The sequence below is a fragment of the Mauremys mutica genome, chromosome 2 (assembly GCF_020497125.1).
Source record: "Mauremys mutica isolate MM-2020 ecotype Southern chromosome 2, ASM2049712v1, whole genome shotgun sequence".
Taxonomy (NCBI): Eukaryota; Metazoa; Chordata; order Testudines; family Geoemydidae; genus Mauremys; species Mauremys mutica.
Genome location: NC_059073.1, coordinates 208,815,117 through 208,832,560, shown reverse-complemented (window position 1 = coordinate 208,832,560; position 17,444 = coordinate 208,815,117). Strand labels below are relative to the sequence as shown.

The 17,444-nt window shown below is 40.6% G+C and overlaps 1 long non-coding RNA gene across 1 annotated transcript in view; it reads left to right on the top strand.

Moving 5' to 3' along the window:
* LOC123365288 overlaps positions 1-17,444 on the top strand; it is a 75,543-nt gene that overhangs the window by 40,861 nt on the left and 17,238 nt on the right. The window contains exon 3 of the long non-coding RNA XR_006577517.1: positions 1,524-1,736. This is a non-coding gene — a long non-coding RNA (uncharacterized LOC123365288). The remainder of the gene's footprint in view (positions 1-1,523; positions 1,737-17,444) is intronic.

The following is a 17,444-nucleotide window of genomic DNA, read 5'->3' as shown; positions in this document are numbered from 1 at the left end:
GTGGATTTCTAATTGCAGTGCAATACCCAGAGTGTCCATTCATAATTTGGCCTGTCTGGCCCGGAAGGTTCTTTATTATTGTTTTTTGGATGGGCACTTGTCTACTGGGACTTGGACTGACACCAGCCTTCCTCCCTCCTTTCTCTCTCTTTTTTTTAATCTAAACTAGCACACCTAAGAAAATGTCCGAGTTTTAATCAAGCAGCAGCTGCTGTCATCATTACAGAAACTCTTAAAGAAAATCTCAGTAATGCACATCAAGAAAATCTGACTACCTGAGCAGGACCGCATATAATTTGCAGATCTATGGAAATGGCTGCACATACACATTCTCTCATGAGAATAACTTTTCACGAGTTGAATCCCAACAGTTCTCTTCACGGGCACAATTGTAATACTCAATGTTTGTGTGTACACTGTTCTCTCACAAAAATGATCTGGTGGTATTTGCATTCAGTGCCTATATACGATAATTTGGGGGCTACAATCTGCTTATGTATATTTGCACTCATAAATTTGTCTCTGTTTTGAAGCTACTAGGGGAGTTATTCTGGGTAGTTTTGATGTATGAATGTCAGAGGTGCACATTTACAGGTGTTCGAGTGGGATTCTTGTGATCACACAAAAGATGACAGGGGAGATTTTCTAGAGCCAAATGACAGTTAGGAATTTAAGTGCTTAACTGCCATTTGTCCTTTTGAAAATATCATGACATTTGTGGGGATTCCCTTTTAATTATGACCATAGAAGACATGAATGCAGACTTGTGCTTGCAGAATGTTTGCTTTAATTTCTTCTGCAACAAAAGGAAGAGGAAATGCCCTTTCCTTTCTTTTCCATGAAACTTTGCCAATTTACCTAAAACAAACTGCAGTTTAAGTGTTAATCAAGAAGTACGTGCCTTGTGCAATGTATGTGCACTATAAGGGTATAATAGGGAGACAAATCTGCAAAAGAGGGAAATGGGGAAGGCCCTCTGCCTCCATTTCTTAACCCCTTCATCTGCTCTCCTCTTCCCCCAAGTTTCCTCACATACACACCCTTCATTCATGTGTAGTGAAGTTATTTTTACTCTAAAGTTATATTTCTGGACTTGTAACCATACCCACATATTTTGGTCTTTGATCTCGCTCTGTGCTTGCCCTCTCAGCAGCCAGCATCCTCACAGCACAGTCTTACGCAAGGGTCGCTCATTTCCCATGCCTTGAGCAGCTGCTCAAGCTATTACTGCAGTGCTGCTTCCACTTTCCTTAAGGTCAGAAGTCAGTCTCTTTCCCTCAGGAGACTTCAACAGCTTTTGAACATGACACAACTTATAACTGCAATTCAGGTTGTTTAATCAAAGCTCAAGATTACAGAAAATGGAGAGAGAATCCTAAAATAAGTCCAGCAGAATTTAAATGTAGCTAAAATGTCATAATTCAGAGAGCCAGGCTGGACATTTTTAAGTTACAATCTACTAACTAAACAACATTAAATATTTTACATATTAAAAAGTTCATTTACTTCTGTCCCCACTGCAGTTTTTTGCCATGGACAAGATTTTGATTCGAATCAGCTAATAAGGCATTGTTGATGGCATTGGTGAGACCATTGCCGGATACTATGTCCAGTTCTGCACTTCAGTACATTTCCTGCAGGATTGGAGAGAGATCGGAAAAGAGCTGCAAGAATGTTTCGTGGACTGGAAAATCTGCCTAGAGGCTTAAAGAGGATAACTTGACCACAGTTTTTAAGTATGTACAAAGGGAAATAATATGGGGGCTCTTTAATAAGTGGAGGGCTCTTTAATCTATCTCTGCTTGTTTATTCCTGTTCTTTCAAATCTGCATATAAACATTGCTGGGGCTATGTACATGGTCCTGCAAAAGCTGATCACAGTTTTTGATTGAAACATAATTTCAGTGAAAAATAGCTTTTTGTCTAAACAAAAGTTTCTGCAGAAAATGATTGGTTCTTTTGAAATATTCTGTTTTTGACTAAAAACTGAAAACACAAATTTTCAGTTCTCAAGAATCATAAAATTGAAAAATTTTCAATGAAAAAACAGAAACATTCTATGATATAGGTAATAAATAATATGAAAAATTGTCATGGAAAATACTACTTTCTGACCAGCTCTGATTTTTACAGTAGAGTGGAATCTGTTATTAATGGCAGTTGAAGGACTGATGTTTTCAAGTCATTGTAACAAATGCGTTTAAAATGCAGTGAGATTGATATGGGACTGGGATTACTGACTATTAGACATGGGACAGTGCTTAAGCACGTTAATGTTAACACAAGCTTCACTGTAGGGTTTTATTTCACACAATGCACTGCCAACAAATCTGGGCCTTTCACACTAAATTGTATTCACATGAGTCTTCCACCAGGCTTGTGATATAGTATGTTTCAAGCTCGCGTGCGCGCGCACACGCACACACACACAATTTAGTTAGTCATTACTGTGAAAATGTGTTTGCCCCATACCAGCCTTGAAAGGGTTAATGAGTCGGTGGATGGGACCAATTAACTTGATACACCAAACCTGGAGGGAATTCAACTGGATAAGCAACCCCTGACTGAAAATAGAGCACAGCTGAGAAGGAACAGGTGTAGCTATGATCAAGCCAGGAAGCGCCAAAGGAGGAAACCCAGGAGAGAATAGAAGCTTTGGGGTCTTGTCTCTGAGGGAAGGACATACCCAGAGGATGGTGGAGCAAGAGCCTGATAGAGGTGAAGTAGGATCAGCACAGGGAAACTGCAGCAAGGCGTGAGACTGTGCACACCTTGGCTGCTGGTTGTCAGGTCCCTAGGCTGGTTGTCAGGTCCCTAGGCTGTAGTGGGTGGACCCGGGTTTCCCCACCAGCCACTGAGGAAGTGGTATAGACTAGATAGTGGACTACAAGACTGCCTATGATGTGGGACTTTGAAACCCCAGACGAGGACTATAATGATCTGGCCAGAGGGCTGAGTCGTGAAGAAAGAGTACCCTGAGTCCCAAAGAGAGAGAGACCATGGGGTGAGCTGAGCTAATCCCCAGACATGGCTATGAGGAGGCATCCCAGCAGTGAATAGTGAACCCCATGACAATCTCACACACACATGTGCTTTTTTCCCCCCGTTCACTTTTTAAAAAAACCTTCAATTTTGCTTTCACCATGGTTTTGTTACTCATGTTTCCCTCCTTCATCATAACATACACACTTACCTGAAATCTGTTAATGACTCCTCATTATTCAGCATTTACTTACAACTAAATGTGGGTCATTAATTTATGTGTAAACCATTTATTCTTTCTGAATCAAGCTATGATGCCCTTGCATCATTTGCTTACAGAATTGTTCTGATGTTAGGCCCTTTCTTTTTTAAAAATTTTCCAGATCTTTTTTTAAAGACTATTTACCACTGATTCTTATTGTCACATATTATTGACACTCATTAATTTTAAATAAAATAGTTAGCTTTTGAAAAGTTAAACTTTTTTATTATTTCATTAGAAAATGCATTACATGTCTTGAGGAAATGTTCTTCTCTTCAACACAGCATCTCCAGGCATTAATCATTTGATTTCTGGGTGAAAATGAAGATATGCTTATAACAGTTTGACTTTGCAGGTCTCTCATCTTTGGCTTGTCTCCTGATTATTGACTTGATAGATGTAATGTAGGACCAGAGGCGCTGACATACTGACTGTTGACAATCTAGGACGAATGAAGAAACTGCCCTTTGGAAATAGGTGTGTAATTTTTGGGCCCTGTATGGCTTAGCTAGGAAGGCAGTTTTCCATAGTGGATAGAGCATTAGATTAGGAGAATTAGGTTCTATTCTGGGCTCTACCACTGGTCTGCTGAGTGACCTTGGGCAAGTTGCTTCACCTCTCCCTGCCTTGGTTTACCTATCTGTCAAATGGGGATACTGAGCTCTACTGGTGAAAACCACTGAATAAAAACTAGGTGGTATTGTCTTGCAAGGTGCTGTTGAGGGCCTTTTACAAGTTGTTGTTGTTTTTTTGACAGGAGTTGTGAGCACCCAGCCCTGCTTTCATGTATATCGATATACAAAATAAGGGTCTGATCAAGAGAGGTGCTGAGCACTTGCAATTCTATCCACTCCCACAGAGGCCTGTTTGACTTCAGTGAGACTAGTAGGCTCTCAGCTTCTCTCTGGATCAGGGCTAAAGCTTCTAGGGAGTGCTTAAGGTTTTAGCTGTAGTTCCATTCCCTGTATTGGAGTATTCCTCTGCTGTTGAACTTGTGTCTAGCTACTTAAAATAAAATGGAAGCTTCCTCAACCAGAATGCCAAAGTTCTCAAAGAATTGCTTTCTCTGTGACAGGCCAAGAAGAGAATTACAAAACCCAATTTCAAGAGAAACATTTTCTTTTTCAAGTCTAGCTGCGATATTCTGTTAGTCCCTTCTGGCTTTACATTCTATGAATCTGTCATGATCATTTAGTTTCACTTCCTGCACATTGCAGGCCACAGAGCCTCACCCACCCACTCCTGTAATAGATCTATAACCTCTGGTTGAGTTACTGAAGTCCTCAAATCATGGGTTAAAGACTTCAAGTTACAGAGAATCCACCATTTACTCTAGTTTAAACCAGCAAGTTACCCATGCTGCACAGGAAGGCAAAAATAAATAAATAAAAACCCCACCCCTCACTCCCCAGGTCTTTGCCAGTTTGACCGGGGGGAAAATTCCTTTCTGACCCCAAATATGGTGATCGGTTAGACCCTGAATATTTGGGCAAGATGAACCAGCCAAAAACCTAGGAAAGAATTCACTGTTACAAACTTAAAATCACTTTGTTGCCAGTTTTTGTATACCACGATGCATCTTTTTCCAACATCCTGATCTAGGTCATGTGGAGGATTTAGGATTCCTCTCTCAAAAGCTACATATCCAACAGTAAATACTGTGAATTACAATTAACAATCACTAATATTTACCGAACAAATCCCAACTAAGCAGAAGTACTTGGCACTCCTTGTCAAACTTATAAAATTCTGTATTGCTATTTGTCTTTGGAATTCTCTTTACTGTAGATATTTAGACATCACAATAATCATATCAGATCTATAGCACCCTGAAAATTAATAGTGTGCTGAAGCACATACAAGGTTTTGGTTCCTTGGTGACATGGTGCCATTAGTAGCTGAAAACGGAGCCCTGTGGAAGCCAACACCCTGGTCACTTAAAATATCCAGAGCACAGGGTGTAGTTAGAGTAGGAAGGACTGAGATAGTTTGGGTTTGAAAGGTAGAAGGGATGGGATCTCTTGCACCAGTTGGGACCCTGATGTGCTGGTGAGGTAATTAGCTTACCAGCTGTGTAGCTCTGAGAAGAAAAGCAAGCAGTATAAAAGGCTGAGCCAGGGAGTGGGAAGGGGACTGCACATAACTGCTGCAATGTTGCAATATACTTGTAACATAAACAATAATAAAAACACTTGGTGGCGGTACCCTGGTGGACTACATAGGCTGCCTAATTCACAAAGAGGGCCTACCAGCCAGCATTTCCAGGAGATGGAGGAACCTGTTCACAGGTACACTGCCTCCAAATCCAGATGTCCAGATATCCTTCAAGGATTCCAGAGAGAACAAGCATGATGGTAACCTATGTCTTGTACCTGCCCTGGTCTATTAACCAACTACAAGTTTCAGATCACAGACTATTTAAAAATGTAAATACTGATTTCCTTTTAGTGTTAAAAATAAAATTAAATCTAATTTGTGGGAAAATATTTAAAATTTCCAAGTTTTCTTTACCAAATATGCAAAATTTACCCACTTTTCATCTTGTCTAAAGATTTCACTCATATTTTGATTGAAGTAGTTAGAAAATTTTCATTAATCAAAAGCCATTTTTAGTAAATAACAAACTTCAATAGCACTACTTAAAACAATAAAAAAGACATGACTCTTTTCACACAAATCAAAAAACTTCAACAGTTATCAATTTTTCATGAATTTTTTTGAGAAAAAAGACCATTTTGATTGAAAAAAATTACCAGATCTAATCATGGGGTTTGTATCCTACGTTTTGCAGAAACTGAGCCTTTTTTTGCAGGTTTGATTCCTTGCAGGGATGACATTTGGTTTTTATTAGTGTTTTGAGGAATATGCAGCCCCTGGGTTCGATTTGGCTTTCTCACTGGTTATAAAGGTACAGCTCCACTGATAATTTTAAGTGTAACTCCATTGATGGAGTGTGCAAGATTAGGTTCGGATCTACTGGGTGTAATTGGGAAACATTAAATTATCTCCAATGATAATAAAAAAGGAAATTAATAATGAAAATATTATCAAAGAATATCCCCCCACGTTGTAAAGAATGCAGGATTCTCTAAGATATAGCATGGCTTTAAGTTTTATTTTTAAATGAATCGTGGGCCTTATGGGAAATCTTTTTCTTCAGTAATGTTGGAAAGCTATTGGGATTAAGCATGTTTTTCTGAGCCTTCTCAACCCTGGCACTATTTGTAGAGGAGACAGACGGCTAAAGAGAGAGTTCACCTGAAATTTTGCACTATATTAGAAAATACACCTCTACCTCGATATAATGCTGTCCTCGGGAGCCAAAAAATCTTACCGTGTTATAGGTGGAACCGCATTATATTGAACTTGCTTTGATCCACTAGAGTGTGCAGCCCCACCCCCCCTGGAGCACTGCTTTACCGCGTTATATCTGAATTTGTGTTATATTGGGTCGCATTATATCGAGGTAGAGGTGTATTAGTTATTGGATGTTAAAATAGGAGATTTGGGAAACCATTTAATATTTATGCAATTCAAAGAATAATCTCAAGTATCTTTTATCCATTGAAACTGAATACATTCTGCAACAGTTCATCATACAGGGCATTGAATAAGAACTGCAGGAACTGGTTCACAGGGCCTGATTTCCTCTCACTTACACTGGTTATAAAGCAGCATAACTCCATTGACTTCGGTAAATTATCCATAATTTATATCAGTATGAATTACAGGACAATTGTGCACAATGTGTCATTTTAGACAGCTGTATAAAGGCTGTGTACTCAAGTCTATATGTGGGTGCTGTGACAACAAATAGAGATAGTGTAATTGAATTATTAAAACTGCTTTTTTCTGATGCTGTATTAAATCCATTGGCTTAATTTGATTCCTTGTGTTTCAAACAGGGCCGGCTTTAGGAAGTGCGGGGCCCAATTCGAACAGTTTCGACAGGGCCCCGGCAGGGATGACTAAAAAAAAAAAACACATGTAAAAAACACGTGGGGCTTGTACTCACCGGGTGGGGCACCGAGTCTTCGGCGGCACTTCGGCGGCGGGTCCTTCACTCACTCCAGGTCTTCAGCGGCACTGAAGGACCCACCACCGCGGAAGACCCGGAGCGAGCAAAAGACCCACCGTTGAAGTGCCGCTGAAGACCTGGAGCGCCGCCAGGTGAGTAAAAATTAAAAAGGTGCCTCTAGCCAGGGAAGGGATTCTCACTGGGCGCAGGGCCCTCAGGCGCGGGGCCGATTCGGGGGAATTGGTGGAATAGGCCTAAAGCCGGCCCTGGTTTCAAAGACCAAGTTAAGATAAACACTTGAGAATTTGGAGGCTCATGTGAACCTTCACAAAACTCTTTTTGTAAAACTGGGGTGAGAAAATTATGGGAATAGCTTCTTGGAAGTTTTTATTCTTCTAAGCAAACTGCTAATTCTTCAGACATGGGTTATCTTATGACATGTCAGCTGTTCCTGTTTCTGGTCAAAACAAATACATGAAGAGATGGGTAAAAATGAAATCATATGTGATTGAAAGAACAAAAGAAGGAAAACATTAAGTTTGCAGGAGATTTTTCACTTAAAAACGTTTGAGCTTAGTTTTGTTTGAAGGTTCAGGTCTGTTATGTAAAAGTCTGCTAATCCTTATTTGGCTGCCACTATGCTGACTTTGGGTCTGCTGCAGTTTACAAATACGTGTGGACCTGTTTGTCCACACGGAGCCCCACTGACTTAAGAGAGGTTCCACACAGACACACCAATTAATCTCCGAGTTTCAAATGATGGGATTGGCCCTGGATATGTAAGGGCACATGGCTCTCCATTTCAGAAAAAAGAAGCCAGATATGTATTGAATCAGGCTCAACAACTGGGGAAGATTTAGATGGCTGTGGAGTTTTTGTAGGTGCTATGTCATGTCTGCACCTCCAAATAAGGCAGTTAGATCTCCTTAATTAACTATGTCTTCAGTCGATTTAAAAAAAAAATCCTTAGCGCTTTTCTTAGACAGTTAGCAAAATGACAGCTCATGAACAGCTTTGTAATACTAACCAGGAAATCAGACATGCTATTTGCCTCTGCTTGCCTTTTTAAATAAATTGATGTCTTTTCTTCTAGAAAATTTTGTTTGGAATAGTGACTTTAACATTTCAGGGAAGTCTTCACAACTCTTATCACCTAGTTCTTGAGGGGAAACTATATTCAGCCTCCTTCATTCTTAGGGTCAGGCTCCATCTGACCACTCTGCAATTTTTTTTTCAAGGCTTTTGGAGTTTCACCGGTGTAAGACCAGTGCAAGTGAGAAGAGAATCAGTCCCATTAATGCTATATTAACCTTGATGCATACTATATCTCTAGTCTTTATAAAAATGTCACTTAATTCTAAAACGTTCACCACTGATTCACAAGAGAAGCCTTCATCGGTTATTTAAATAGCAATTCAATTAGGATGAGATTTCTCTTAAGTGAATGAACATATATTTTGTAACAAGTAGCAACACTTATACCCTCTTATGGTTTCAATTTTATTTCTTTTTTTCAGCTGATCTTACTCCTCTTTAAAGTGTGTATCTCCTTCTGAAAAGTAACTTAGTATATATTTGCATGCCACGATTTAATTATCAAATGTGTTCAGTTTGCAAGTAAAAACATATTTTCTCTGACTCTGAGTCTGGCAAACTCACTTCCGATTCTTGGGGTTGAACTGGGTTCTTTCCATCTCGTTCATCATCGGCAGTATTAAAGTGTCCAGAGACCAAATTACACCTATGCAACCCCGGTGTTATGTCCTCAGTGACACTTCAGTGATATTTCCTTCATTGAGATTGCACACCTGTAACTCACCCTTATCTGTACAGGCGCTGCAAGGCTAAACAGTGTTAAAAGCAGTAAACATTTATTTTCATTACTAAAGCCAGCAGCTCTGACTGAATACATAAAGGGAGCACATCAATTGCCATTTTTACGCTTAACTAGAGATGGCTTCAAAGTGCAAAAATGTGGATTCAGTTCCCCGTTCGTACCTCTGAAAGACCATATTAGCCCATTCGTCCATCTATTCTGACATCCTATTCTTGATACCTGAGAGGAAGGTGAAAAAAGCCATAATGTAGCTATTTAATTATGCAATGCTGAAGTACCAGGGAGTGGGGGGAATTCCCTCTGATTCCCACAAAAACCTTATGTTCTAAGTATTTACGTGTGTTACACTCAATCATATTTCCCATTGTAATCTCCTCACTTTCTGCTTCCCTGGGGCTGTAGGGATCAGCCTGTTTTCTCCATTCAGCCACTAAAGATTTGTTGCCCTGCCTCCTTAACCTCCACCACCTCCTGTTACTCCTCACTATTACCTTCATTGATAAAATCCTAAAAAAGATCTATTTTGAGTCAACTATTTTGTATGTAATTATTTCACAAGGGGGCCTCTGGAGCTGAAATATACAAAGGTGGCTTAGAATTTCTGAAATGAGAGCTATTTAAAATATGAAAGCAAGTGCCCATTGTTTCCTATTAAAGCAATGTTGCTATAGTTCTGGTACTATGAGGGGGACTGTCCTTCAAAATCTACTTGGGCTGCCCATTGCATTTTGAGGGCCAGTGTGGTGTGCATAATCAGTACATTAATTTAGAAGGATAATGGTCACCACCATAAATAATTTATGGAAATGGCTATAGACAGGGCATACAGAACCAGAAAATTTTGAAGTCAGTCATGCAGTGTTAGAAAGTATTCCCTCAACCTGGAAAGATTTATGATGCCATGGACAAGGCAAACCACCTCCTACCCAGTTTAGATTTAGCTCTCTGCCATTCAGTACTGCTTATCTGGTTCCTTATCAGCATGTGTTACCATTGGCCAGGATCCCCACACCCACACAACCTTCATCCCTTCCTGAGGGGGTTGCAGGTACAGAGCCTAAGTTAATTCTGCTTGAAGTCAACAGAGTTTACCCCATTGTGAGATCAGTATCAGGTTTAGGTTTGTCCTCAGGTTTAGGACAAACTGGGAAGAAGACATCAACCCAATACAGCTTCAGGGGGAAATGTATGTAAGTAAAAAGTATTTAGTCTAATGGAGTTTGACTAGGATAAAAGGATGCCAGGGTTAACTTCCCTATGCTTGTCAGCAAGGCCATGAGTTTGGATCTTGCTTTTGTGTGTCCTCCAAACAATTGTATCTGTAGCATCACATTGATAGTGCTATGCTAGAACAATGGTCTAGTAATGACTCGAAGGGAAGATTACCACCTGTTGAACAAAGTATACCACTTTATGCAATAACCTGGGTTTTCCTTATATGAAATAAATCTGTTTAGGAAATGCTCTGTGAAGCAAATTTCAAATCCTCAAACTGTCTCATAATAACGCTGGAGTTATATATTCTGGCCACAATACTTCTCTTTTCCACATATGCCTCCACTTCAGCTGATTGCATGAAATATGTAAATGTATGTTGATTTTATTTCACAGTGGATGAAAATGCCCCAGTTATGGTGATCTCAAACCTAAGCAAAATTGCTAGATCTTTTTTAAACACTTAAATCAAGATCACTCTTATCCAACTTCCAAATAAGTTATCACCACTAAAAGTTGGTCCTCTGACAACTATGGTCCCAGTCCAAATTGACTTCAAAGGGGGTGGGGGGGGGTTGAGCGGGCTCTGATTCACAGGTTCAGGTCTTCTGAATATTGACACTCACATTCTCCTTTCAGCAAGATGGATTTGTTTCTCCATGCTCGAGCTACATGCTAATACTAAGTATTGTTGCTGTGGCTATTCACTGAGGAAAGCATGTGTCTCAAAAAATAATGAATCTATGATAATAAATCCACATGGAGCGGTGATGGAGGGCCATAAAATACACCGCCTATAGAACAATATAATCAGGTCATAATGTGAAGTAAGGAGTTCAGCCCATTTCTCAAACGTTGATTCCTCAAGTTTCTCTGTGTGCGCCACGGTCTCATTTCTGCACAAGGTATTCATTATAGGGCATCCAGCCCTGTCATATCTGCACAGTATAGATTTGTGGAGATTTACTGGCAAGGCCTCTGCCTGCTTGTACAATGATCACTATCCTCAAGAAATGATTTCTATTTTTGAACAATTGAATACAGAATATAAACAATAAGTAAGAAGTCTTCCAAGTCTAGTGAGGGATTTCACTGCAATATCAAAATCACAAAGGACTCTGTCTAATTCTGTTCTCTTAGTGGCTTCAGATTTTATCTCAGCCTATCACTTTGGGCCCAATTCTGTATTTCTTGTTCAGCCCAGAATGCCATTGAAATCAGAAGGGGTTCAGTTACACAAGGAATGCAGGATTGTGACCCCTCCTAGCAGTAAACTATCACCTGGCAGATTAGAGCATTACAATACTGCATCTTATTAATATAGTCTGAGTCTGAGAGAGGGTGTTCCAATGATGAGGAGACTATCAAAGCAAGGTATAGGGGATGAAGCCAGAAGGAGCTCTGGGCTCTGAGGCTGTAGGAATAAGACCATTTATGAATGCAGCAAACAAGCTGGAAAATAATAAATGGACCTTAAAACCCATTGCCCTTGAACAGACAGTGCTGAAAGGCAGTACAAAAGGATTTCTTTTCAGAAGGGCTTTCCTGGCACAGTGCAGTGTTTCAAGGCCTGACCATGATGAACTGTATTTAAAAAAAATGCTAGAGGGAACAAAACAATTTTTTGACAGAATTTAATACCCATCCCTTACTTTTGCATCTTTAGTTATACTGGAACAAAAGGGTATGGGCTACAGAGCTATTTGAAACAGTCAGATAGCACTGAACAAATGCTATAACCTGTGTTTTTTCTGTAAGAGAGCAGTAATTTGATAGCCACGTGGCTTCCATGCGCTTCTTGTGATAGCAATATAATAGAAGAATGCAGAGGTAGGAACACTGCAATGCTTGTACTATGTTCCAGTCCTTGAAATTCAACCAATTTCAGGGCTGCAGTGCTACCATACAGGTTCAGAGTCTGTTGCCCACATGAGTTTATAATAGGCCTCTTTATGGTTGGTTTCCATGTGCCCCATTTTAGCTAACCAAATAGAATGGCATTCCTGGAATGGCCATGACTTTCTAAGGTTACTAGGTGTTGTCTTTTGCTCTCTTAAACAATACATAATGTGGAATAACCACATGGTCACCATGGTGTCCAAATAATTGTGTTTCCGAAACATATTTAACATACAAGGCATGGCTACATATATGCACTGCTGCTCTGGCTGGGTTCTGGTGGCTTCTCGACTGACATCCACTAGCGGACTCTCAAACTATTTAATGGTATACTACCCGATTCCTATTCTCTGTGTTAGGGATTTTCAGTGCCTGTATTTTTCAGTGCCCCACTTGAAACAAACGCTTGGTATTCGGAGGGTGAGTGCTCAGCATTTTGAGAGTGAGACTCCTTTAAGGTGTCTCAAATTGGGCACACAAACACTGAATCCCCTAAAATCACAGGTCACTTACTATCTTGGCCTGTGTCTGTAGTGCACCCAATATAGGGTAGCATATAGGGAGCAAATGCTGGTTGTGTGGAAAAGCAGAGATGACCAAAAATTTGATAGGCCTGATTTGATCCCTTTTCTCTCTCTCTCCCTTACTGCCACACTGCAGGACCAAGTCTGCTGTGGAACAAGTTGCACCGATGGAAAGCACCTGTTACCTCTTCTCTACCCTAACTTGGCAGCTACATGAGAGGTGAGGTGATCATGGCAAGCACCGTGATTGCTGAGGCGGGGATGCAATGAATCAGCAAATGTCCCACAGCAGATTTGAAATCTGTTCCCTCCTGGTGGAAACACCACCTGTATTTGTGTGGGATGAGTCCCAGCAAATTACACTAGCCTTTCACTAACTTTGAGATATTGTCAAACATTTAAAAACCAATTAAGCCTTACTTTATTCTGCCCTTTCAGATGTCGCTAGGCTGCGCCTTTGCTGATGCCATCCTTGTTTCCATAGTAACTAACACTTCAAAGGGGAAAGCACACTGCATGACTAAAAAAGGCAAAATATAAATGAGAGGCATAAACACAATATGCAATTGTGCTGAATGCTAAAGATTCATTGCCACTTGTTTGCAATGACCAGGCTAATTCATGAGTAATGTGGCCATCCCAAATTCACCACAATAAAATCCTCACAGCTGTCCAGACCACTATGTATTTGTATTCATTCGCTCTCAACCTCCTCTCCTTCCTCATCTCCTGTATAGTAACACATTCTGTTTGTCAGATCCTTAGCTGGCATAAATTAGCATAGCTCCACTAAATTCAATATAGTCTGTATGAAGAGAGGGCTATATTTGCAATTGGGTTAAACTGATGCAGCTCTATTAAAGGCAATGAGCTACACTGATTGATGTCAACTCAGGATCTGGCCTGTGTGTTCTCTTTCTCTCTCTCTTTAAACTGGCATTCCCTGTTTTTTCCATAGCTGGGGCCCTACCAAATTCATGGTTCATTTTGGTCAATTTCATGGTCATAGGATTTTAAAATCATAAACTTCATGATTTCAGCTATTTAAATCTGAAATTTCAGTTTGTGATTGTAGGGGTCCTGACCCTACACGGAGTTGTGTGTGTGTGTGTGTGGGGGGGGGGGGGTTGCAAGGTTATTGTAGGAGGGGTTGCAGTACTGCTACCCTTATATTTAAAAAGGGCTCTAGGGGTGATCCCGGCAATTACAGACCGGTAAGTCTAACGTCGGTACCGGGCAAATTAGTTGAAACAATAGTAAAGAATAAAATTGTCAGACACATAGAAAAACATAAACTCTTGAGCAATAGTCAACATGGTTTCTGTAAAGGGAAATCGTGTCTTACTAATCTATTAGAGTTCTTTGAAGGGGTCAACAAACATGTGGACAAGGGGGATCCGGTGGACATAGTGTACTTAGATTTCCAGAAAGCCTTTGACAAGGTCCCTCACCAAAGGCTCTTACGTAAATTAAGCTGTCATGGGATAAAAGGGAAGGTCCTTTCATGGATTGAGAACTGGTTAAAGGACAGGGAACAAAGGGTAGGAATTAATGGTAAATTCTCAGAATGGAGAGGGGTAACTAGTGGTGTTCCCCAAGGGTCAGTCCTAGGACCAATCCTATTCAATTTATTCATAAATGATCTGGAGAAAGGGGTAAACAGTGAGGTGGCAAAGTTTGCAGATGATACTAAACTACTCAAGATAGTTAAGACCAAAGCAGATTGTGAAGAACTTCAAAAAGATCTCACAAAACTAAGTGATTGGGCAACAAAATGGCAAATGAAATTTAATGTGGATAAATGTAAAGTAATGCACATTGGAAAAAATAACCCCAACTATACATACAACATGATGGGGGCTAATTTAGCTACAACGAATCAGGAAAAAGATCTTGGAGTTATCATGGATAGTTCTCTGAAGATGTCCACGCAGTGTGCAGGGGCGGTCAAAAAAGCAAACAGGATGTTAGGAATCATTAAAAAGGGGATAGAGAATAAGACTGAGAATATATTATTGCCCTTATATAAATCCATGATACGCCCACATCTCGAATACTGTGTACAGATGTGGTCTCCTCACCTCAAAAAAAGATATTCTAGCACTAGAAAAGGTTCAGAAAAGAGCAACTAAAATGATTAGGGGTTTAGAGAGGGTCCCATATGAGGAAAGATTAAAGAGGCTAGGACTCTTCAGTTTGGAAAAGAGAAGACTAAGGGGGGACATGATAGAGGTATATAAAATCATGAGTGATGTTGAGAAAGTGGATAAGGAAAAGTTATTTACTTATTCCCATAATACAAGAACTAGGGGTCACCAAATGAAATTAATAGGCAGCAGGTTTAAAACAAATAAAAGGAAGTTCTTCTTCACGCAGCGCACAGTCAACTTGTGGAACTCCTTACCTGAGGAGGTTGTGAAGGCTAGGACTATAACAATGTTTAAAAGGGGACTGGATAAATTCATGGTGGCTAAGTCCATAAATGGCTATTAGCCAGGATGGGTAAGAATGGTGTCCCTAGCCTCTGTTCGTCAGAGGATGGAGATGGATGGCAGGAGAGAGATCACTTGATCATTGCCTGTTAGGTTCACTCCCTCAGGGGCACCTGGCATTGGCCACTGTCGGTAGACAGATATTGGGCTAGATGGACCTTTGGTCTGACCCGGTACGGCCTTTCTTATGTTCTTATGTTCTTATTTCTGTGCTGCTGCTTCTGGTGGTGATGACGCTGGGCAGCTAGAGAGGAGCAGCTGCAAGCTGGGAGCCCTGCTCTAAAGGCAGTGCTGTCGCCAGCAGCAGCAGAGAAGTAAGGATGGCACGGTATGGTATTGCCACCCTTACTTCTGTGCTACTGCTGGTGGGATGCTGCGACCCTCCCTCCCCAATAACCTTGTGACCTCCCTGCAATTCCCTTTTGGATAAGGACCCCCGATTTGAGAAACGCTGGTCTCCCCTGTGAAATCTGTATAGTAAAGGGTAAAAAGCACACAAAAGACCAGATTTCATGGCGGGCAAACCAGATTTCATGGTCCATGACATGTTTTCATGGCTGTGAATTTGGTAGGGCCCTATTCATAGCAAACTATCACAGGACTGGGAGTCAGAGACCTGCATTCTATTCCTCAGTCTATTACTAACACTCACTGTGTGACATCTTACAAGTCACTTACCTCTCTGCCTCAATTTTCCCACATGTAAAATGGCAAATATAATACTTATCCTTTGTTAAGTGCTTTAAGAGAAGCACAAAATATTGCTATGATCCTTATAGCCTATTCCTGACATTTCATTAGCAGCTACGTATAATTCAATTGCAATATTCCTGATGCCTAAGTATCGTAACATTCTGTAGCAGCCTTTTTTTTTTCCTGTTACTCTGTCTTGCACATTGTGTTTGAAACATTTAGGAGGAAATGCTTTGCATTTTGCTCAACCCTGCAATCTGAAAGTTCAGAAGATAAGGAACACTTTTCTGCATAAATAAATTATGGTGAAATGTATTTAAAAATTCTTTGAACTTTGAGACTCCTAGAGTGTGTAAAATGAATACAGTTTTATTTGAAATAACATGCAATATATTGGTGCAAAGTTATAGCAGTCTGACACAAATCCTTTGTTTCATGTTTGTGGACCCCAGATCCTGCATGGAATGTCATAAATCCACACAATTGGCCAAATACTTCTGTTACATGACTGTAACCACTCTGACTTCAAAGGAATTGTATGAATGTAACAGAGAAGAATGTGGCCCAGTATCCCTTAGAGCCAATTTCTGCATTTGATTTAGCTTAAAAGTTTTGTAAACTCATACATTGAAACATTCCCTTTGATTACATGTCCCAGGACTCCCAGGCACATAAATTAATATTTCCAATGTCAAATGTAATTTATTCTCCCAAATAATAGGCTCTAAATCTCTCCCCTTCCAGATGACAGCATATGGCTAATTTTAATTATTTGACAAATGGTGTGAAGTGTTGATCTAGCTATGACCCCTTCTGGAATTTCATCAGTGCAAACATGCTATAGATGCTATGGTGAGGCATGCTATTTTGAAGTGTGGCTGAATGCAATGGGTTATTAAGTTAGGTGCAGTCAGCCCACTGTAAGCTTAACTCAGGGCTTTCCATTTTTCATGTCATGGACCATACCTTAATAGGCAGATTGGATTAGACTTGCAGCTGCCTTGTACTTTGCCTAGTCATTTATACCTGTTGTGACAGACCCAGGCCAGTGGGGTACAGGAGTCTGGTAGAGGGCAAATATACTGGTCACTGGATGAGTAGTTTTCTGTTCCCTAAGTGACTAGAGCAGGGGCTGCACTAGAGTAATCAGGAACCTGCTAGAACCAATTAAGGCAGACAGGCTGATTACAACACCTGCAGCCAATCAAGGCAGGCTAATCAGGGCACCTGGGTTTAAAAAGGAGCTCACTTTAGTTTGTGGGGCGTGTGTGATGAGCTGGGAGCAAGAGGTGCAAGGTGCTGAGAGGGAGAGGGTGTGCTGTTGGAGGATTGAGGAGTACAAGCGTTATCAGACACCAGGAGAAAGGTCCTGTTGTGAGGATAAAGAAGGTGTTTTGGAGGAGGCCATGGGGGAGTAGCCCAGGGAGTTGTAGCTGTTATGCAGCTGTTACAGGAGGCACTATAGACAGCTGCAATCCACAGGACCCTGGGCTGGAACCTGGAGTAGAGGGCGGGCCCGGGT